Here is a 23,883-nt window from a genome sequence, read left to right as displayed (position 1 = left end):
CTCCCAGCCTGCCTCCCATGCTCGTGAGCATTCCCCCATTGCCCACATGCCTGCCCCTCTGCCCCAGGGCTGGCACCCCGCGCCCCTCTGCCCCATCCCTTACCTGGCTGGCTTTATAAAACTGTTTCTTCGGCCCGGCCACCGACATCCTGCCTTCCCTAAGCCGGACACACCCAGGGCCGCAGAACAGAGACTGGGGGTCACAAACAAGAGAGGGGGACCCCACAAACGGCACCGGGGAGGGGGGGGGCACGGACAGACCACTAGAGGGGGCACGGACAGGACCGACAGACACAGCCCCGGATAGAAGGACACACAAGCAACGCTCCGCCCCGCTCCCGACTCTCAGGAAGTTACATGGCAACCACACACTTCCAGCGGCTGTCAGGAACTGAGGGGAGGGTCCCGGAGGAATGACAGTGGCAGGTCATATCCTGTGCAGTGTTCTCACCGAGTCCCATGTTGGGGACAGGGAGGGAATATTCGAGCATATGCTTGATGGGAGTCAAATAGTCTAATCTGATAAAACTCTGCGGCTGTAGGAGCGACATGTCCCAGCCATGGCAGCGCTGCCACTTCTGTGACTGAATAGTAGATCCTGTCGACGAACTTTCTTTCGGTGCCTTTTAAAGGGTTGAAAAGGACTACAACAAGCGCTCGCCATGACACAAGCCTTTTGTCTCTAAGCCCCGTCCCTTTCCGACTGGGCGCCGCGACTTCCTGCTGGGGTAAAAGGTTCCTTATCTTCTTTATGGGGCCATCTGGACCCATAAAGAAGATAAGAAACCTTTTACTTCAGCAGTAAGTCAAGGAACCCAATCTGAAAAGGACGGGGCTTAAAGAGAAAGAAGAACGTCACTAGGACCTCTTCTCCAATGGCTGGCCACCGTTTAGGAGGTCAGCCAATGGAGAAGAGGGGCGGGGCTTAACCTCGCTAGTGATGTTCTTTCTATCTCATTAAATCTCGCAAGCGAGGCTACGCAAGCGCAGCGATCGCAGGCTGAGACCTAAGAATGAATTTCAAAGCTACAGGTATTAAAATCAACAAAAAAGACTTGAGCAGTTCTTCAAAAAAGAAAAACAGATGACCTTGAAAAACACTCACACTCACTTTTGTATTCTGCCTTATGTGCATGGTCCATTTACATGCTACTGGGACACCCTTGTAGGACATTCTCAGGGCCATCACGCATAACATGAAAACTCTACACTTTAAATGACAACACAACCAACACCCATCCACATGTGTGCACGATTGGGTCCTGCCAAGGAGCCCACTTGGAGAACGCCTTGAGACCTCAACAAGAGGTGCATGCAGAAAGACTATATTGATGCTACAACACCAATTGATGATTAATGGTATGGATTCATTACTGATGGTGTCTCTGAAAGGCTGCTCGGGCATAGCAGAGATAATCACGTCAGGGAATACTTCAATTACCACTCTGTATGCGGTTGAATCAGTCCCAACTTATCATCACTTTCATACATAACAACTTCTTAAAAATCATCCTGTTTCTAAGTACATTTAAAGATCATTCTATTTTGTGCTTTTTCCTCACACCTTTTTATGTGCCTGAAATGCACTATGCCTTTTCTGTAAATAATTATTAGAGAGAGACAGAAAGTCCCATGTGCAATCTTGTTTAAATCCTCTTCCTTTTGCCCTGTATGCATTAAAATGACCATTCACCAGTTTTTATGAAAACTCCTTAGTTCAGGGGTCTTCAATCTGGGGGTGGGTCTCCTTAGGGGAGCCTCAGGTGAATCCCAGGGTGCCCCAGGCTCTATCCCAAACATGCATTTGCAATGCAATAGGTCTCGCATTCACGCACGTTTGAGCTGTTGGCATTGTAAATGACAATGCCTTTTATTTATGTTTTGGGTTTTGAAACATAAATACAAAGCATTGTCATTTGCAATACTAATAGCTTGTGTCGAAAATGCAAGACCTATTACATTGCAAAATTGCAAATGCTTGTTCTAACTTGCTAGCAGTCCAGCCGCACCTGCTGCTGAACGAGACGGGTGGTGTGCTTCAGATTTCCATGAGACTTGTAACGCCTATGCATGCAGCCAGCTTCCATCCATTCTTTTGTATCAAGGAGTCCAAGTCACATTGGGGTTCGATTGTCTATTACAGTGAGCCGAAGTCTCTAGCACCTTCCCAAAATTTTAGGGATGTTCATTTTTATTTTTACATCATCTACGTAGGCGCCATCTTAGAATGGGATAAATAAAAGCAGTAGGGGACATAGGTGGTCCCAATACTCACAATGTGATTAGACTCCTTCATATGAAATATAAGGAGAATCCATGCACTTAATCCTCCATCTCCCATTTGAAAGTAAAGTCACAACCAATAGCAGGCCGTACAGGGTTCCACGTTTTGATATTGTCGGGCTGCGCCATCTTCGAACGAGCTGGGAAGACACCACCCCCGCCTAAATGCCACCGCCCAACGCCTGGAAATGCTGTTGTACCCTGACCCGATACTAGCGCTGTACGTTCAGGATCACACGTGTCTATGGAAGAATGTATAGGCACTAGCAGCCCGTCTGGGTATGAATTGCTGCCGGCCAGTAGTATATTGTTTTGTAGGATTACGTTTTGATAGCATTTCTTATCTGTGACAGGCCTGTGAAACGCTCCGATTCACAGTGCACTGCTGATGCACTTAAGAGTGAGCGTTCAGTAGTGTGTGAACTCGAGTTTACCTACTTTATTTTTCCTTGCAATATTATATAGCGCAAACTCGACAACATGGCATGAGAACAATTTACATGACCGAAGAATTCATTCATTTGTGGTAGGCACAGGGAGACAAAACGATTTGCCTGGAATCACAGGATGTTGAGCTGATGCCGAGATTCGAACGTAGCTCCCCAGCTCTAAAGTTCGCAATTCTAGAACTTGTGGCGGGAGGTGTGTCTAACAGTGTATGTCGGTGCTGGCCATCAATGAGAGAGACCTGTGCATTTTTCAAATGGGTGGTGAACAAATATGAATATGTTGCTGGAGATGTGGGCCGCCGTGCCACCAATGTACTTACGGGGGGAGGGTAAACACCCATTATTCCGCAACTTTCTTACCGCATACCAACACTCCGCAAACTTTCATTACGAAAGTACCAGGACTCCGCAATGCCATTATAACGCATGGGATTACATTTTATATGCTTTTAACACGCATACATTTACAACGAAATTCGTTGTAAATGCATGAATGGTAAAAGCATGTTTTTTTTTAAATGTTTGGATAAGGTAAGTATGGGTATAGCGGTATATGTTTTGGGGTACTGAGGTATATGTTTTGGGGTGTTTGGTTATTTTAAGGGTTCAGATATAGTTTTGGGTTATGGTGTACAAGGGTCGTTTTAGGGTTTAGGGATAGGTATAGGTTTTGGGGTACAGGGGTATTTTAAGGGTTCAGGGCTAGGTTTGGGTTTTGGGGTAGAGGGGTATTTTAAGGGTACAGGGCTAGGTTTGGGTTTTGGGGTACAGTGGTATTTTAGGGTTCAGGGCTAGGTTTGGTTTTTGGGGTACAGGGGTATTTTTAGGGTTCAGGGGTAGGTTTGGGTTTTGAGGTACAGGGTTATTTATAGGGTTCAGGGCTAGGTTTGGGTTTTGGGGTACAGGGGTATTTTTAGGGTTTAGGGATAGGTTTGGGTTTTGGGGTACAGGGTATATTTATAGGGTTAAGATGGGTTAGTGTTTAAGGGTGTTGGGATATTTTAAGGAGTAAGGGTGGGTTATGATTATGGGGTGCAGGGGTATTTAAAGGGAGCAGGGTGGGATTAGCACACAATATGAGACATGGCATGAAGGGCGTAACGTACCACACACCCCCAGCGTTTGTCACGCCCCCAGCACACGCCCACAGCACAACGCAGACACGCCCACAAGGGACTACTTTGCTGGCACGGTTCTTTTACCTTTTAAATGTATATGGTGGGCGTCTGCATAGCCTATGTCCTTCTGCTGCAACTGCCCTTTCCAACGCTGTATGGTTGTTGTGATTGGTGCTGTGGTTCCTGAGATTACCCGCCTCAAAGGTTTGGGCTCTCTCTTTATTATATTAGTATGGACTTACTGTCAAACGGGAATATGGAGCAGGTGGTCCATACTCTTAAGTCTCCCGGGGAGAGGGGATGCGAGAAGCGGCCAGAGCTGCTGATGGGGCAAATGAGGAGCCTGGTTCTAATCTCAGCATCGTCTCAATTCCCTGTGTTTTTTGGCAAAGTATTATCCCCCAAGACTCTAAACAATCAATACGCTGTTTTTTTTCTTATGTGCTGTCATACAATGTAAGTGGTGGTTAAGTGTAGCGCTCCTATAACTTCGGGTTGGGTTTTCGTTTTAAAAAAGTTAAAAGATGGCTGGGATGTGTTGTGCGTCCTATACATAGCTCTATATCTTGCTCTCATATCCACCAATCCGCCTTACAAATTTCAAAATAGCCTGAGATAGGGTGGAATGCGCCTTCCCTCTCCAGGAATGGTACCCCCAAGTCAACAGAAGACCGCCGCCTCTCCCTCCATCTAGAGCGCGTCATCACACTGCGAACTGACAGGAATCTAATGCAACGGGAGCGGGAATCGAAACCAGTGGTGCGCACGCACCACAGAGGAGCAGGGGCGAGGGAGCCTATTGTCTCTGCCGCTCCTGCTGTGCGTAATAGACACCGATGGGAATGGGTGGAGCAAAGGCGGGACATGCACCCGCCTTTGCCAAATTGCGTGCTGAATTTCTTTTAAAAAAAACACTCTAAAGCCAATTGCAGCCGGCGAAAGCAAAACCACACACACAAGCGTCGCTTTCAGAACCCCCTACATGAGGTCTCGTGTTGCGCGGGCAGTGCTGCGCACTTCAACGCTAGGCACGAGACCTAAAAAGTATTAACCCCTTGCATGCTTATGACGAGCTCAGCTCGCCATGAGGCACGGTGGAGCTGTGCTCATGACGAGCTGATCTCGTCATAACTGCCACGGACGGCCCACGCGGGGCTAATTCCCCGCCTGTGTGGGCGTTCCATGGGAGTGGGCGGAGTCGTGATGAGCTCAGCTCATCATGAGCACAGCTCCAATGTGCAGCATGGCGAGCTGGGCTCGTCACGAGCACTGCGGCGTCTTGCGCTGCCCCTTCCCCCGCACCGTGGGGAATAAGCCCCACGTGGAAGGGGTTAAGCTAATAACTGCTTTGTTTTCAGCTGAAAAAAATGAGTGCAGTAAGCTGCTCTGTAAATGGCCATCACTAACATCTTTTGTCATTTATATTCTGGGTGGGGGAAAGTGTCAAAAGGGAAGGGACTCCAAATCCCCCACCTCCATTTCTGTGAATACATTTACAGTTAGTAAGGCCTGCCTGACCAGAACAGTAAGCTTGGAAATCATGCATTTGATTCCGTTTTAAAACGGTAATAGAACTTAACTGCAATGTTTAAATAAGTATAGACCTATTTAAACATTGCCAACTAACCTGCCTGAAAGCTGCTCGTGAGGAGGAGAAAACGCCGCTGCCTGTTCCCTGACAGGGGAGAGCTGGAGGGGTGTTGCTGTTTGCGGGCCGCGCCGTGAATAGAAACGCGGCTGCCGCCTGCACCTTGCTGGGGGATTGTTGCCCCTAAAGACCACCCGTGCCAGGAGATCCCCGCGGACCGCGCGCTGCCTGCCTACAACACCCAGCAGGCAGTGCGGTCTCGCGTGAGGTGACGGCCGGAAGCCCCGCCCCCTGGGACCTTGAAAATCGGCACCGGTGCAACGCGCAGCGGGACGTGCCACTAACCTGCCTGAAAGCTGCTCGTGAGGAGGAGAAAACGCCGCTGCCTGTTCCCTGACAGGGGAGAGCTGGAGGAGTGTTGCTGTTTGCGGGCCGCGCCGTGAATAGAAACGCGGCTGCCGCCTGCACCTTGCTGGGGGATTGTTGCCCCTAAAGACCACCCGTGCCAGGAGATCCCCGCGGACCGCGCGCTGCCTGCCTACAACACCCAGCAGGCAGTGCGGTCTCGCGTGAGGTGACGGCCGGAAGCCCCGCCCCCTGGGACCTTGAAAATCGGCACCGGTGCAACGCGCAGCGGGACGTGCCACTAACCTGCCTGAAAGCTGCTCGTGAGGAGGAGAAAACGCCGCTGCCTGTTCCCTGACAGGGGAGAGCTGGAGGAGTGTTGCTGTTTGCGGGCCGCGCCGTGAATAGAAACGCGGCTGCCGCCTGCACCTTGCTGGGGGATTGTTGCCCCTAAAGACCACCCGTGCCAGGAGATCCCCGCGGACCGCGCGCTGCCTGCCTACAACACCCAGCAGGCAGTGCGGTCTCGCGTGAGGTGACGGCCGGAAGCCCCGCCCCCTGGGACCTTCAAAATCGGCACCGGTGCAACGCGCAGCGGGACGCGCGCGGGGCTTGCACGGGGCTAAGCCCGGGCAAAGGGCGGGCCCTCTACGGCCCTCATCGGCTAGAAGAGGCTGGGCTGGGCCAGAGACCCTGGTAACCGGTGCATGTAAGTACTTGTCTTTGTTGTGCGCTCACCTTGCGATCACTCCCCACTATTGTATGGCTGCTGCGGCAATAAGCCCTGCACCAGTGGGGTTGGACAAAAACACCACCAGCCGGACTTTAGATGATTATTTTCTCAAACCATCAATTGACGGCAATAAGGAGCTTTCGTTAGCCGAGAGGAGGGCAGACCGCCGCCGTTCCATCGAGCGTATAAAAAAACAGAACATTTTCAGAACCCATAATGTCTGTTTCTCTACTTGATGATCTAAGTAGCGCCCCAGCAGATAACACCTCACTGACCTGCAGCATACCCTTGCTCCTTCAAGAATGTCTAGCTCCGGCTCTGTCACCTACTCACTCTCAAGAAATTGCCCCCACAGTGAGCACTGAACAGAATAATACCTCCAAGATCCTAATATCTCCCACAATAAGGCCTGGCAAAGTTGTACGAGGTAAAAATTCAAGGCCAGTGACAGATAAAATGCATGGGCCACCTCCACCCAAAAGAAGAAGGAAAACCATAACAGCTAACAAGCCCAAAACAAGTCATACCGACTTTGGCAAAAAGAAGAACATTGTTACATTACCTTCTATGGGATCCTCTGTCACAAGTCAAACCATAACAGTTAGCCCTACTCTACCGCCATCCTTACCTCAAGTAACTACAGACTTTGATTCCACCACTGTCCAGATGGAGGAGGATTTGCAACCCGCCACCCCTAAGTCGCTTCTGGACAATATTGAATTGATTATACGTAGTTACATGCTTGCTTTGTCAGACAGATTTAAGGGGATGGAGGTCCGTTTAGGAAAAATTGAGGGGGACTTGTCTGTGTTAGGGAACCTTGTACGTTCGCAAGGCCAGTCTAAAGCTCAGCACCAAGAAGGTATTAAAACAACCCAACCCCCCTTAAAAAATACTGTGTGTCCCACGCTGCCCAAACCTAGCATAAGTAACAGCCAGGCTGTTGCAGTAACTCCAGCCACCCCTAACTCCTTAAACGCGGCATCAAAAGTACTCGTTGGTAACACCGGTAAAAACCCTTTAACAACAATTCCATCTGATGTACAGGGCAAACCAACCACCACATTACCAACTATTCCCGCAAATATTCCACCCAGAGAACCTAGACCTGAAGGAAAGGAGAATAATTGGGGAAGAGGGGGTCTGTCTAGAATTCCACCAACAGAACTCCCCCCAGAAGCATTACCTTATGTGGTTATACTCACCGGGGTACCAGAACTGCCCAATGGCAAAAGAGAGGGATATTCTCAGTTAAAAAATAAAATAACGCATTGGCTCTCCCTATACAGACCCAAACCCATTGCGATTAACGGTGAGATAGTTCACGTTCGGCGTCTGTCTTGGCTGGGGGGCAGAGCAAAGGACATTGGTGGTGATGTCGTGGTAATAAACTTTAGAGACAGGAGAGCTGTACAACACATCCTGAATTGGCCCTATGGAAATGAAAAGAACTGCATTGTACCACGCCCCCTAACATATTTTTACCCCAGAGCCACTGTCTTTCCTCCACAACACTATAATAGTAATGCCTTCTCTTCTTCTCAGTTTCCCAACATTGAGTCGGCTCTAAACCCCGTATATATGCACCCTCTGGCTCCACCATCAGCCATACCTGGGTGGAACACCATACCCTTTAACCACAAAACTGGCTCTAATGGGAACATGTTAAGCTTGTTACCATTTACGCCTCTAGAGCTCACCAACAGGTTCTCGGTTTTTAATAGCCTTGAGGACTGTGATTGATGGTTAAGGAACGCAGAAGCTACGGGGGGCGGGGTAAGTGCTTCATGCAACTCAAGGTCATCTGAGAAATTAGGGGGTCGGTGTCACGTTATAAATCCATATACTGCCCAAATCACCGCTGATAAAAACAGTAGTTCCCCTATAATACCACTCACAGAGCTAGTAGGGGAAAACGTGGTGCACCCCACACCACCCCTAGATATAAAGGTAGTTACTAGTGTTATATCTGGACCCGGGGAGCTGGATGCAGTGCGTATTGTGGGCCCGATGGTGGCAACTGTACTGTCGCCTCCTTTAATAGCCTCACAACCAATTACAGAGTCTGTTGTTTGTCCTGCACTGGATGACAGTGTAAAATTAATTTCCTGGAATATTGCAGGCTTGGCAAATAAGTTACGAGATGTAGTATGGCTATCGTTTATCAGAAAATTTAGCATTGTGTGCCTCCAAGAGACCTGGTTAGAAGAAAATAATGTCCATATGGAGGGTTTCTTAAGTTTTATCACCCCAGCAGCTGCCTCGATTAGGGGTAGAGCCAAGGGTGGTCTGGCCATCTTCATTAGCCAAGAATTGCAATGTAATGTAAGCAACTTCCAAAGTGTAAATTTGAACCTACAGAAGATTGATTTAAAAAATGGGAAGTCTGTGATGACATTGGTTAATTTTTATAATGCCAACAGCAACAATGAATCATGCCATATTGCTTCCATGAATGACATTTTGAGCAACACTGTTTATAATGTATCACAGCATTTGTTGATAGCAGGTGACTTTAATGTGCAACCATGTGGTAACCCAGCTAGTACGCCAATGGGGTCCTTAGGGTGTCACAACGAGGAAGGTTTTCATTTTTCTCACAGTAGGGGTGGCGAGCACCTAAATGATTTAATGAACGAGCACAATCTGATTGTAGCTATGTCGCTTGTCCCCGATACAAGAATCTTTGACACCCCAACCTTTAAAGGGCATGGGCAGGGAACCTTTATTGACCACATACTATTATCTCCAGATGCTGCTCAATGGGTCTTGTACTTCTCTATTCTTACTAGTACATACAGTGATCATAATCCCCTTGTTATAAACTTGAGTGGTCCACTTTTTGCTAAACGCCAGTCACGCCCCGATCATGGTTTGTTAAGGTGCGTAAATGGCAGGCGTCGCATTAAATGGTCAATGGTAAACCAAGACACCTTGTATTCTAACATAACCAGCGCATGCGAGGAGGAGCTGTCTGTGTGTTTATCATCTGAGTCAATCCCCTCGACCATTTTGTTTAGGTTTGAGGGGTTGGTTGCTAAAATTGGCTCCATGCTCACAGCGCCAATAAAGGGTGATAGGGAGAATAACTCAAAATGGTTTAATCATAATTGCTCAAAGGCAAGCAGGGACTTGAAATTGGCATTAAAAACCAAACCAAGAGATCACGAACTGATAAAAAATCTTCGCATGGTATACAGGAAAACAATAGCCACCAGAAAGAAGGAAATTAAGGCAAATGTAATTGAATCCCTTCTGGACCCATCTGTGTTGGGGAATAGCAGCAAGTTCTGGCAAATAATTAACAAACCTATGTTTGAAAACCCAAATGACACAGCTATTGGAACAAACATTCCCGAGGGGGAGTGGGTGTCCCATTTTAGCGCAATATTTAGGAGCAATGAGCAACGGGAAGCTATTGATTTTATAACTCCAACTGCGTCCCCTTTGTGCTTCACAGTACAAGAGACTATCAGGGGTATACAGGGCCTAACTACCAACAAGGCCCCGGGCCCGGACGGTTTACCACCGGACCTGTTTAAGTCCAGTATCCCGTTTTGGGCCCCGGTTCTTACGGCTGTAATAAATGCAGCGGTGACAACTGGTTGCCCAAGAACTTGGGGTCTCTCGACCATAGTACCCATCTTTAAGAAGGGTGATCGCAGCAGTCCGTTATGTTACAGGCCAATTTCTTTATTGAATTCAGTAGTTAAAGTGGTGGGGGGAGTAATTCTTAATAGGTTATCTTCTTGGGCCAAGGAAAACAAAATCCTTTCACCCATACAATATGGGTTTAGACCGGATCACTCAACCATCACGCAGTGTCTGAACCTATACCTTATCCTAAGCAAGTACACATTGGCAAGACAAGGTACTGTCTACATGGCCTTCATGGACCTGTCGTCCGCGTTCGACTGTGTAGACAGAAGCCTATTATGGGCCACCTTGCTGAGAATGGGTGTAGAGAGGGATCTTGTTAATTTCCTCGCTGATCTGCATACAGACACTAGGGCGAATGTCCGCTACTCTCAAGACCTCAAGGTAACGGACGAATTTAAAATAAATCGGGGTGTCCGACAAGGATGCATTTTGGCCCCATTCCTATTTAATTTATATATCAATGAACTGGAGGAATCACTTTTACTGGTAGAAGCAGATTACCCCTTAGTTGAGCACAGAGGGGTACCTGTCCTACTTTACGCCGACGATGCTGTTCTTATTTCTAGAACAGCAAACGGCCTCCAGAAACTTTTAAACTCCTTCCACAAATTTATGGAGTCACGTGGTTTAAGTATAAACAACTCCAAGTCTTTCGTTATGAAAGCAGGTAAGGGCATCCTGAAACCTGGTCACTTCAGTTTAAATGGGGAAAAAATCCCCTTAACCAACTCTTTCTCCTACCTCGGAGTTTTGATAGATCAAAAGTTATCATGGGGGCCAGCAGTCTCCAAAAAGAAGGGTGAAACTACTCGGGTTAATGCGGCCATCCTTGGCTTTGCAAAAAAGATCGGCAATTGCCCGTTGGCTGCCCTGCTTAAATTGTATCAGGCAAAAAGCGTTGCTATTGCCTGCTATGGGAGCGAGCTCTGGGGCTATCGCAAGGTTAATGACCTAGAGGTCGCAGAAAATAACTTTTTAAAAAAGATCTTAAGACTGCCCAGGGGTATTGGGAATTACTCAGTACACGAGGAGCTGGGGGTCCCTTTTCTAGGTGACAGAATAGCAATAAGCCCAGTTTTATGCTGGCTGAAATGTTGGTTAAACAGTGAAATACCACTAACTCATGCCCTACTAAAAGAAGCTTTACAGTTAGACGGGAGATTCAAGGTACCGTGGGTAAAGTATATAAAGGACAGCTTAACGGCAATAGGCCGGTGTGACTTGTTTTATGCCCCAAACACAATCAGAAAACATGATGTGAACCTGGTCAAGAATGCCATAATCCTGTTAAGATGTACTGACAGGGAAGATGTTGAGACACAGAAGGTCAGTGTCAGGAAACATCTATTGCTAAAAACATGCTTGCAAATAGAACCTTATCTGACATGGCCCATGTCCAGTTATGAACGGTTCCTTTTAATAAGGTTCCGTTTTGACCTTTACCATCTTTTACTGGCATTCCCAAGTGGTGCTCAGAGGGGCGAAGTGTTGCCAGCTTGTGGCTGCGACGGGAAGTCTCCTCAAGACCTGGCACACTTCCTTTTTATCTGCCCTTACTACGGTACCCCACGGAATCTATACCTTAAGCCATGCCTTAAAAAATTGAGCTTCACACAAATTAAACCCGCACTTTATTATCTACAACTACTGAATATTGACTGTACCATGTTTATTTGTAATTTTTAAAAAAAAGCCGTCTGCTTTAGGAAAAGCATGGACGGCTAATCATGATGTAAAAATGTGTGTTGGTAATTTTTAAGCTTACAGTTATTTATATTTTTAACTACATACTTCCCTTGCTTCATTGTCTGTTATATTGCACTGTTTATTGTGTCTTTAATTGCCTTTGATAATGAATTGTAACCGTTTTAATTATGTGATTTTAAAAAATGAACTTTTATGATTGTAAAATCTACAATCGAATAAAGATATTGATATGATATGAAACATTGCCAATTAAACAGAATACTTGTGAAAAATGTTGGGGGGGTCGATGATTTTTTTTTCCGTCACTGGTGGGGGCAGCATTAAAAAGATTGAAGACCACTGCCTAAGGGGTACCCATCTCCCCATACCTACAAAACGTTTTGCTTTGATCAGTGCTAACCATGCTGTTTTGAAATCTCAGTCCCACCCAGTGAAAAAGGTTTATTTAGATGCTCTCAATGTTGGCACTGCAATATCTATTAAAATGAAACATTTGGTACAGGCTATTTCACACAGAATCAAGAATGAAATCCTGCAAGTAGTCTTTCACCAGGGCCTCATAAAACCTCATGATTATCATCCTTATGGGATAGAACTGAGTTCAGTGAAGAAAAAAGACATGTTTCCATGGCTTCTTAGACATACCGATGTTTTCAGAATCTAAACAGTAGACCACATAACTTGTTATGGTGGTTTTGCCTGCTTCCCCCATGTAAACTCATGGTCCACTCAGCCTTCTTCATAACCCTCCCGCATCGAGAATCCTGGAGCCAGACCTTGTCTTCCTCCACGCCTCCTTCCTCGTGTATTCCTTGCTCCAACGCTGTTTTACTTTGCCACGATCTGTTTTTACACCTCCCCCGCCTCTCTCTACCTCTGTACTCCACCTCTGTCTGCCTCTTCTTGGTCTGGTCTGCTCACTCTTTCCTTTGCCACGTCGCACCAGTCTAATTTTTCTCTCTTCTTTAAACCCTTTTTACCCCTTGTTGTCTTCTTTTCTTTACTGTCCTTCGCTTCTGCCCCTCTAAAATGTACACGATTTATTTGTACATTTCTATTCTTCCGTTACCAGCATGATGTCTCCCAATGTATTATCTGTCCGGTCCCACGCTCCTTGTTCCGCGTTCCTGTACTTTTTTTCTCCCTTTCTTTCTCCCCTCTCGGTCCTCGCTCTTTGTTACTTCGCCCTCTAATTGTGATTCTTACCCTCTTCCCCTCCTCTCTCTCGCCACGTCAGTTTCTCGTGCTTTTGTCCAACCTTTCTACAATTCTCGATTTCTCTCCCTCTCTCTAATTGCCTTCGTTCCTCTTTATATTCCCTCTAGAGTTATTTCACTTTGTTACACGCTGGTCCATCTTTCTACTTGCCCCTCTGTCTTTTTCCCCCTACTTTTTTGCAGTTTTCAATAGAACGAACTCGACCCGAATGTATCAGAGCGCTTTACATGAGCTCAAGTTGCATTACAGACGGACACATTCTTTCTTTTAGGCACGGTGAGATTAAGTGATTTGCCCAGAATCACAGGATGTTTGAGCCTCCTGCCAGACTTGAACCTGGTTCGCAGGCTTCAAAGTCGGCCGCTCTCGCCACATGTATTCTATCTCCTCCTGCGCTCCCTCCCCGCGGACTCTCTTGCCTCAGGGGATTCAGCAACTCCTGCCTGCCCGTTTCCTGACCTCCCACCTGCACCCTGCCCCTCCAACCACGGGACATGTGTTTGCATTCCTCACGAATATACCTGCTCCGGGGCTCCAATGTTTCCCTTTCCTCTACCTGCTCCAGAGCGCCCTTACTTCATCGTTACCTTCGCATGTTCCTACACTCCTAAGTATCTGTCTGTTGTCTCGTCCGTCCCTTTGCCTGCTCTGCTCCCGTATCTCCTTGCCTGCTCCGGCTTCCCTCTTCCTACCTCTCTGCCTGCTCCTGCTTTCTCTCGCGTTATCTCGCTCTGCCTGCTCCGGCTCCTCCTGTCTCTCTTCTTACCTCTCTGCCTGCTCCGCTGTTCGTGCCCCTCTGCTTGTAAGGTCCCGTTTCTCTGCTTCTGCTTGTCCGCAGCGGGCTCCAAAGATTGGGTCCAGATGTGCGCCAGCTGCAGGACGGGTCCACCCCCTCACAACCTAGCCAGCCCCCCGCTACAGTCTCTGTCCTCTGGCCCGTCCCGCCTCTCCAATCCCTCTCACCCCCCACTGCTGCTCTAGGGGCATTCCTCACGGGACAGTGCATCATATAGGGTGAAAGTTGGATGACATCAAGTGACGCAGGATACATCACAGTGTAGAAGCGAATAGAATGGGTTAGAAGTAACACGAGAGGAGCACAGTATTGTATTATTTACATAGCGTTTACTACCCCTGTGAGGTGCTGAAGTGTTTGCTCGCATTAGAGCACGCTGCCCTTGTAGGGCGCGTGTTTGGAAATATGTTATCTTTGTTTTGAACCTATGTGGAAAGTGTCGAGCTTGATGACCACGGAGGTGTGGTTAGCATTTTATGGGTCAAACTAGGAAGTGTGAGAGATAGGCTTGCAGTGGCAGCAAAGTAGGTGTTCATTGTATGGTTGGCAGTAAGGTAGGTGTGCAGTGTATGGTTGGCAGTAAGGTGGGTGTGCGGTTTATGGTTGGCAGTAAGGTGGGTGTGACATGGAGTCCGGAGGCCTCTCTGTACAAACGTAGGATTTCCAGACAGCGTGGGCCTGAGGACTGCAAGTTACCTCAGGAACACCAAGATGTTGTCAGCATACAGTTCTATGGACTCTTCTGGTCCCCCATCCCAGGACCATCCCTGCACCCGATTGTTGCATCGAATGAGTCGCACCAAGGTCTCAATCGCCAAGGAAAATCAAAGAGGGGAGAGGGGGTAGCCTTGGTGCATGCCTCTATGAATTTGAAAGGGCAGTACGAGGGTTCCATTAACCCTAATCTGGGCGGTTGGGCTGGTGTAAAGTAGACCAATCAGTCTACAGAACAGAGGTCCCAGGCCTGTCCTTCGTAGAAATACCTCTAAGAAGGACCAGTCGATGGTGTCAAAGGCCTTCTCGAAATCTATTAGAAGCAGTGCTGTAGGAGCTTGAAGGCAATGGGCCTTAGAGAGGGCCATCTGGACTCTTCGGATACAGTGTCGAGTGCTCCTGTTTGACATAAATCCACACTCATTCAGATGAACTAAGTAAGGTACATATGGCTGAGCCAATTAGCTAAGACTTTTGCAAACACCTCAACATCAACATTGATAAGAGAGCTAGACCTGTAAGAGGACAATCTATCCAGTGGCTGGCCCGGTTTTGGGATCATGACAATAGTTGACATGTACAACTCTTGGGGAAAAGCCCCGCGTTTTGCTGCTTCATGGTACAGCACCTGGAGGTGGGGGAGAAGTTGAGGTTGAAATCCATTGTGACCTGGGGTTTTCCACGGGTTCATGGTAGACAGCACCTCCCTGATCTCCTCAACTGCAATCGGTTGATCAAGATCCTTAGACAGGGACATGGGGATCAAGGGCAATGAATATCTTGCAGTACCAGGTGCGCAACTTCTAACGGAGGCCTGGGTGTCTTTGCGTATAGAACATGATGGTAGTCTGGTCGACTTTTCTCAGAAAACAACATTACTCTACACAGTTTTGCCATTTTACTGGGACAAAGCCTATTTTTCCTGTTTTTTTGTGCTTTCAACCTCCTTGCGGTTAGTGGTAGAAATGGGTGTGAAACCAATATTGGATTCCAGAAGTTTATACATTTCTGAAAAGTATACAACATTCTAAATTCAGCAAGGGGTCATTTGGGTAGATCATTCAAGGATTTTCTTATTGAACGTCACAGTTAAAATAAAATAATATTGAAATTGAGTTGAAGAAAATAGCCATTTGTGCCTACATTTTCTCCTGGGACGTCGGCGGACCCCTTGCATTGCGCGGGGCCCTCCGCGGCGTCGCCGGCAGCTCCGGCGCCTACTGTGGTGCCGTTGGGGTATGGCCCTTCGGGGGTCCCTCCTTCGGACCACAGCGCCTCTTTTTTGCCGCAAACACCTGCAGGAGTCCCTGTGGTGTCGCGGAAGGTAACCGAGCCCCTCTCTGCCCTCCAGACAGGCGGCAGCCTCGTCTACGGCTGAGGTGATGCCGCTACGGCGCCGGCATCTGCTGGCCCGGGCGGCGGCACAGGGGTCGGTGGACCCCCCTCATCCTGCTATGGGTCGAGGCTGGAAGGCGAACCCCCGCCCCCCTCCCGGCCCCATCTCTCGTCCCTCCATGCAGGCGGCTGCCTCTTCGGAGGTCGAGTCGGAGGTTGAGTCGGCCGAGGCGGCTCTGCATGGGTCGGCCACCCATTACGTCCCAGGCCCGAGGCTAGCAGAGGGCTTCTTGTCGCTCCCCCGGTTCCTCTCGTCCCTCCACGCAGGCGGCTGCCTTGTCGGAGGTTGAGTCGGCACCGTTCCGGCGCCGTCCTTTGGCTGATTCGGATCTAGCCCCGCTCCGGTCCCTGTTGCTGTGTGACGTGGAAGAGGCCTGTCCGGCGTCTCCCGAGGCGCTGGATGGTGATAACGTCCTGCCTCAGGCGGCGGACTCTATGGCACCAGACAGGCGTCGGGTCGCGGACTCCTCTTCGGACGCTCCCTCTTCTCCAGAGGTTGGGTGCATGATGGTGTCGTCCTCACCGGAGACGGGCCGCCGTGTGGTGGCTTTTTCCCCGGCGTCATCAAAAGTCGGTTCCCGGCCATTTCCGAGGCCGCTGCTTTCGCCGGAAGAGCACCGGGTCTCCCACTACTCGGTCCTTCCTTCTAATTTTCAGGTCTAGCCTTTGCCTGCCCGGTTTTGCTTCGGGGATGGCCGCCTTAGTTTGCAGTCGTCACCCAGGAGGAGCTGCTTTCTCCACAGCGGGGCCGTACGGAGGCGGGTGCGGCCTTCGCTCATGCTGTGTCCACGGCTGTGAGTATTTTGCGCATGAGTGACCCGGTTGCTCATTTTCCTGCAGATCATCTTCTGGAAGTTCTACACCAGGGCTGTGGTTGGAGGGAGCTGTTGCTTCCCTTTGAGGGTTCGCTCATTTCTTCCCTGATGGGGACTTGGGGGCGCCCCGCCACAGGGGACCCGGTGCCCCATCACCTCCTGTACCGGCACCGCGTGACTCGGCGTGTCTTTCCCTCCACCCCTCTGCTTCCAGTCCACTTTTGCAGACTGCTTTTCCCTCCCTGCCGCCGCTGTTGTTTCCACCATCCCGGGAGAGCCGCTGGCTAGACTCTTGGGGGCGCAACATGTTCGCCTCCACCAGCACCGCTCTGCGGGCCCTTAACACTTTATGTGTGTTGGCCAGGGCCGCCTCTTCCTTGTGGGACTCGGCTGAGTCTTTGGGATCCGCCGCTTCGCAGGAGACTGTTCAGATTGACTTGCAGCATCATGCATTGGATGGCTGTGAGCTGACGGCGTTCATCCTTCACTCCGCTCTGGACATTTCAGAAGCGCTGGGTCGTGCCATTGCTTCTTTGGTTGCCCTTCCCAGCCAAGCTTGGCTTCGGGACAGTGTGTTCCCTTAGAATGTTAGGGAACGACTGGTTGATCTTGCCTTCAACGGCACCCTGTTATTCCATGCCCCAGCAGACTCGGCCATCCAGAGGTTCTTGGCGGGACTTCGTCGTCCTCCTCCTCCTTCTTCTCCCCCTCAATGATGGGTGAATTGATCTGGTTCTTGGATGTTTCCTTTGGGCGAGTCGCCCTTGTTGTGCTAGTGTACTTTATGGCCACTTAAGTCCTCCTTGCAGAGACTGTGGCATGTTGGCTGATGGGTGGCCCTTTTTGCCTGTGTGTGTGTGTTTTTGCTTGAGTTATCTGCGCAGATTGGCCCTAAGATTAGGCCTTCTGTTTTCTCTTGGGCTGCTTGTCAAGCCGTCTGCGGAGGTTTTTGCCCCGCAGCTCTTTCGTTTTTTCCTCTGCTGCGGAAGTTTCTTCCAAAGAGGGTTCCCATGTCTTGGGACTTTACATACCCTATGTGGGGTAGTGGTAGCTGTTATATAGCTTGCGCAGTGCTAAGGGGTTGTGGTTGCCTTCGGGCCTCTGCTCTCCATGGTGTTTATGTATGTTGCGGATGCTTCTTTAGTTCCTGTGCGCGGACCCGTCGTGGGGGGGTGTCCTGGCCTTTCCTCGCCTTCGGCTCCTGTCTTGGAGGCTGAGATGGTTGCATGTTCTCCCCTTTTCCAGTGTAGCCTGCCCGGTCTCCTGGGGGCCCCGGCTATTCTTCCTGCCGGCGTCGCTCTTTCTACTCCCTTGACTTCCGGCTATGGTGGGCTCGCCTTCTATTCCCTCGTTTTCTTAGGCCCTCTAGGTTTCCTTTATTCTTCTCCTCTTCCTTACCTGGAATTGGCGGGAGATTTTGTTGCCTTGTGGGGGTTGAGGGGGTGTTTCGGCCTCCCCTGACCTTGCCCTCGCTTCCTCTGTTGGGTGTGACTGGACTTCTCGTTCGCTTTTCTTCTTCCCACACCCCTTTGGGGTCGGGGATGTTCTGATTGTGGGGTTCCCCTTGCCTGGGGAGAGGGGCTCCTCGCCATGTCTGTTGGACTGGTCCCCTGTGGGACCCTCTGTTATGTCCAGGCTGGTGTGGTCCTTTTGCAGACCCTCCTTCCCCGTGGGTATGGCTAGGGTATCTATTCTACATTAAGGAATCTGCGGCTTGTAGTCTCTATCAGATGTACGAGTTACTTACCTTCGGTAACAATGTATCGGGTAGGGACGATTCTAGCCGCAGATTCCTTCAAGGCCCGCCCTTCCTCCCTGTTCTGCGAGGACCTCTCTGGGTTGGCCTTCTGCACTCGCCTTCCGGTGGATGGCTATGCTTCTGTGAGTGCATTCTTCGCTCTCTGACAGGATATTTTTGTCCTGTTTCTTGTTCCTTCCTCCTCTTTGGCAATTGGAGGATGGGTCTATGGGTACTCCTGTGCCCCTCTGTCCTGGTTACTTCGGGATTGGGGCTTGCCTTGCTCTTCCCTCCCTTTTAGGTTGGGGTCACCCTACAGCATTTTGCCCCTTCTTTCCTTAGGGTGTTGTCGCACTATGTGCTAGGGTTGCCTTGGTATGTTTGTCTTGGAACTGGTTCTCCTTCATCATTCCTGGTTGGGGTCATACTCCTGCTCAGGTTCTCATGACCTTATGCATGTGTGCCTTGTCTCAAGGGCGTACTGTTAACATTCTGGCAGGGTGGTGGTTCAGGGCTGTGCTCTGTACTTAATTCTTATTCTTTTCCCTGCCCTGGGTACTGCAGTGTCTGGCACTACTCCTTATGGTGTTTTACCTCACCATTCCTTTTTCCAAATGTTCTGCTATTTCGCACACTGCTCCCATGGTCCCATGCTCCCACAGTTTGTCTGGTGGCTCCGCGTTGTGGCGCAGAAAAGTTTTCCGAAGAAAAGGACATAGGCGCGCCGGAGTGGGACTTATGCGAGGTGCGCGGACGACGCCTAGGCGGAGTCGCGCGATGCCGTCCCCCCGGCGATGAGGGATGCTGTGGCTAAAAAAATTACGGATCCAGTCTCACGCCTGGGGATAATTCTATGTTAAGGTATCTCTGACTAGAATCGTCTCTACCAGATACATCGTTACCGAAGGTAAGTAACTCGTACATCAGACGATCTACCCTAAATAGGGCGGGTGGTCAGATGGTCTTACTCCGACGGCCAGCACTCCATTAAACTGTCGGAGTACGTTTTCTATCAACAGAGCCAACGGAGGCGCTGTTGACGGAAAGAATACAAACTACCAGACTCTAAATAGATTGGACGGACAGAGTATTTGTGATGGAGTACCCTGTCTACCAAACTGTAATTTGGGTCCAAGTTTTTTTGAGTTAGTTGCCTTCTGTGAGAATGTGATTTGAAATATGATTATTTTGTGAGACCCCTTTAGGTGGGGTTCTCAATCAGTTATTTCTGTTAAAACCTTGGATATATTTCAGCCTTAAGTTATGTGTGTTTTTAAAAGCCTTTCCTTTTTTAGGTAAAATTCTATCTGAAAATTGATTTACTAAGAGTCATTGCTGTGCTTTGCTCAGTTCTGTGTTTCTAGACAATTATTGTGAATCTCTGAAAGCTAGTAAGTTTTATATTTTTGCAAAATATTGTTTTGCAAAGAAAAACATAGTACAAAACTTTCAGTGGGAGGATTTGTCTCTTCAAGTTAGTTTTTACAGTGAATATTTCATGCAAACTGTAGGAATGTGCAAATGCAAATATTGCAAAGATTAAAAAAAAGCTTTACTGGGTTTTTGGAACAAAATATGCACACATTCATACACTCCGACTTTCAAACTTTTCCAAGTTGAGTGAATTTCACAATTTCGTTTTTCTGTAACTTTGCTTTGCAAGTAATGCAAATTATACATTCAAGATCATACATTGGAATAGGGCAGGTTGCTGATATCAAGAATGCCGGAAGTTTACCTTTGGATATAAAAACATTGATACCCTAGTCTCTCTAGAGTCCCCGCTGCAGCATGACACATATCTGAAGTTCCATTCTATGAAACTCTGATCATTACTGGGCGACTAATCTCGAAAAGGATAAAGAAAGATGTCAAGACAGTGTAATCCCACAATATCTCCATAGACTAGCTAGTGACGTATCTGTGTCCCATGTCTCAGCCAAAAAAATCACCGTAGGGACAGAAAGCTGTGTAGGAATCCCAGAACCGGCTGGGAGAGCTGAAATAGATATCACTGCTCGAGCAGAGCTGGGAGCATCCCTTGCGAAATGAAAACCGCACGCACACAGTATGTAAAACTGTGTAATTATCGTTTTGTTTTGTATAATTGATGCTGTGACAAAAGCCTACTTAAGCTGCCACGAGTCAGGCAACAAATGTACTTGGGAAATGGGACTGAAATAGGAGAAATAGGAGGGGGCGGGTAAAGGGGCGACACTGAGAAAAGGCAAGGAGAAAGAAAGGGCGAGAGTGGGAGAAGGCAGTGTAGAGAAGGCTGAAAAAAGAAGGGAAAAGCAAAGGAAAAAGTACATGCGGAAAGAGAAGAGGTTAAGAAAGGGAAGGAGAAGGCCGGAAGGGAGGAAAAGGGGGAAGAGGAAACAGGAGCGAGGAAGGGGTAGCAACAATGGGAGGGAAGGCAATGAATGAAAGCAAAAGAATGAGGATTTGAGTGGAAAGGAAAAAGGAACGTGGAAAGGGGATGAGGAGTGACCGAGATTGCAGAAGTTAGGAGGTAGGAAGAGAAAGAAAAAGCAGATGATCAGAGAAATGGATGGAAGATAATTAAATAAGGAGAACGAAAAAGGAGGGAGTGAGAGTGCGCGAGAACGATCAGCCTAGGGAAAGGAGTCAACAGAAACTGCGGGATAACCAAACATTTTGCACTGGGTTAGCGTCAAAAAAGTGATGTTAACCAGCACAAAATGTTTTTTTTCCTAATTTACTTTCCAGTGCAAAACTTGCTTTGCGCTGTAAAGTACCCTAAAAGTAACACCAAACACTGCTTTGAGTTATTTAGCGTCAAGAGGGTGTTACATGGGTGACACATGGGCGTTCCCATGCAACCACCCATTCCTTTTGATGCAAAATCCTATCAACAAACATTAATAGACACGGTTTAGACCCAAAAGTTAATGCAGTTTGAAAGGAGGCATTAAAAGGAGAAATGTTTTTATTTCTCCTGTCTTTTCTGACTTTGCACGCGTGCTGCATTATGCATCACACATGCAAAGTAGGAAAAGTTTAACAATGTGTCTAAAGCATAGTATTTTGAACTGGAAAGGTACCCTTCTGGTACAAAACCAATGGTAGACTCAAACACACACACACTCTAGCACTATGGCCCTAAGTTGTGTGCCTGGCACACAGCAGCTAAAATCTGGACCGGTGCTTGGGAGAGGGGGAGGAGAGAGTCATATCTCTGTAGATATTGCACTCTCCTGCTCCCTCCCTGTCACGCTGCACAGCATTTTTGGCTGCTGCGCTGCATTACGTGAATGCTTAGAAAATCTGGAACTAAGAATGTAAAGGAGAATGAAGAGCTGGTGCAGGGGCGGTCTTAGGCATGTGCAAGCTGTGCACCTGCACAGGGCCACCGAACCCCAGGGGCCACCACGCCAATAAATATCCTTAATATAATAATCCTCTGAGGATGGATACACATTTGCTTGGTGGCCCCTGGCAGGGATTTGGCGGCCTCCGGCTCTGTTCCACTTCCAAACACCCTGACCCCCCACTCTTCACTGGCCTCCGCGCTCCCCCCCCGCCCGGACCCCCTCTTCCGGGGCCCCCTACCTACTCTCCCTGCCCAGGGCCACCATGAGCCTAGAGCCGCCCCTGGCTGGTGGCCCAGATTTACTAAGGTTTTGCACGGGTGCAAAGTGGTGCATGACATTTACTATCTAGTTCAAAAGGTGTTTTTGTGCAATTCTTGTTTGATTAACAGAGAAAGAGATGACAGCAACAGGCCAATCTTAGTAGATATTGCTTTGTGCTGTGTTTTCTCCTCATACAACAGAACGCAGTACAGCAGTCTTGATTGCTGTGTTATTTTGGGTAAAAGTAGTAAATTTAGGATGATAAAGTGAAAGGATACTATGCAAGGTGTGTGGCAATAGAAAAGTGAGTACTTCTGCTAAAGAAATGAAGGTCCAATGCCAGCGGTTTGCTTCAAAGATTTTAAATAGAAAAAAATACATATAATTTTAATACAACGGTATGGGGGCTTCCTACCAGGAAGCTTTACTTGCAACAGGTAAAAAAAACCTTTTTGGTTTTAATGCACACCACAGGACACAAAAATATTATCCTTATTGGCACTTATAAAAGATACTGTTATTTTTGGATTACTTTAATCCTGAAGATAGACTTTAAACAAATGATTACCGTAAAAAATAAAAAAAGGATAACAAATGGAAAAAAAGATATTAGCAAAGTAAAGAATTGCCCCCATCTAGACCTTCCACTAAAGTGCACTTTTTGAGGTGGATGTGCATATGTGATTAGTAAGAATTTTGTAACTCACTGTGAAAGAGAGCCAATGGCTGAAGAGCCCTAACACCGTTTTTTCCCCTTTTTTTTTGTCCTCCATACTATTGTATAAGCATCCTCTCGATGACAGCAACCCAAATGCTTATAACCTAGAGGGTCTGATCTCAGCTGATGTTCCATGGGTGCAAGCCCATTATGCACATCGTGAACTGACCAAGAGGTGTAATCATTGGACTGTTTGTTGGTCTTATTCAGCCCCCTGCCTTCCTCTTAATCTAGCAATCTCCAAAAGGAACCATGCTCGCTTCTATTTCTAACACAATTAACCTTATGATCTACTTCTTTAAAATATCTACCTGAGTTCCACCATTCCCTCCAAGATGGTGGGTCTGCCTGACGCCACCTTTTACAAATTTCTCTTCTTGCCAGGAGAATAAGATAAAACACCAGGTTACTTTGTTCGGCAGTCATTTCACCCCCCCCGCCCTCCCTGAAGACTGTACTATCCCAAAAAGCATTAGTACAAAGCTTACCTCTATTTCTTTACCAAATATCTCAGTCAGGGTCTTACCCACTTTCTTCCAATAATCCTCCAACACTGAGCAGGTTAAGAACGTATGGATGTCTCCGCCTCTTGAGCCTGACATCTTATACATCCTGATTCACCTCCTCCCCTTATTTTAGAAATCTTGAGCAGAGACCAATACATCCTATTGATAGTGAAGAAGTGATTCTTTCTTAGTGCAGCGGATTTAATTAAACAATACAGTTTTTCCAAAGATACTTGCCATAACATTTGGAGCTCTTCATCTGGCAAGCACTCATACCAGACCTTTTGGGGGGGGGGGTCCAATTTCCTATCCGCCGCCTCCAGTAGGTAATTGTACCAAAGAGCATTTCCTTCTTCCTGGGGTTGACATCCTGGAGATCCTCTTCCATTGTACAGTCCCCAGGAAATTGCCAATTTGGACTTGTACACCAGGTGGATATTTGGTAATATTTCAATCTGGATAAACAGTTTTTTGTTAAATGGCTCGAAGCATCCCACCACGGGA

General features: G+C 48.1%; 1 protein-coding gene across 1 annotated transcript in view; it reads right to left on the bottom strand.

Moving 5' to 3' along the window:
- Positions 1–13,944, bottom strand: part of C1QTNF6 (C1q and TNF related 6) — a 91,139-nt gene extending 77,195 nt beyond the window's left edge. The window contains exon 1 of the mRNA XM_086963133.1: positions 13,868–13,944. The gene's annotated coding sequence lies outside the window, so the exon portion shown is untranslated. The remainder of the gene's footprint in view (positions 1–13,867) is intronic.
- Between the last annotated feature and the right edge of the window lie 9,939 nt (positions 13,945–23,883).

Source organism: Lissotriton vulgaris, chromosome 1_1 (genome assembly GCF_964263255.1).
Source record: "Lissotriton vulgaris chromosome 1_1, aLisVul1.2, whole genome shotgun sequence".
Lineage (NCBI taxonomy): Eukaryota > Metazoa > Chordata > Amphibia > Caudata > Salamandridae > Lissotriton > Lissotriton vulgaris.
Note: the sequence above shows the minus strand (reverse complement) of the source record. Positions and strands in the feature narration are given on the sequence as shown.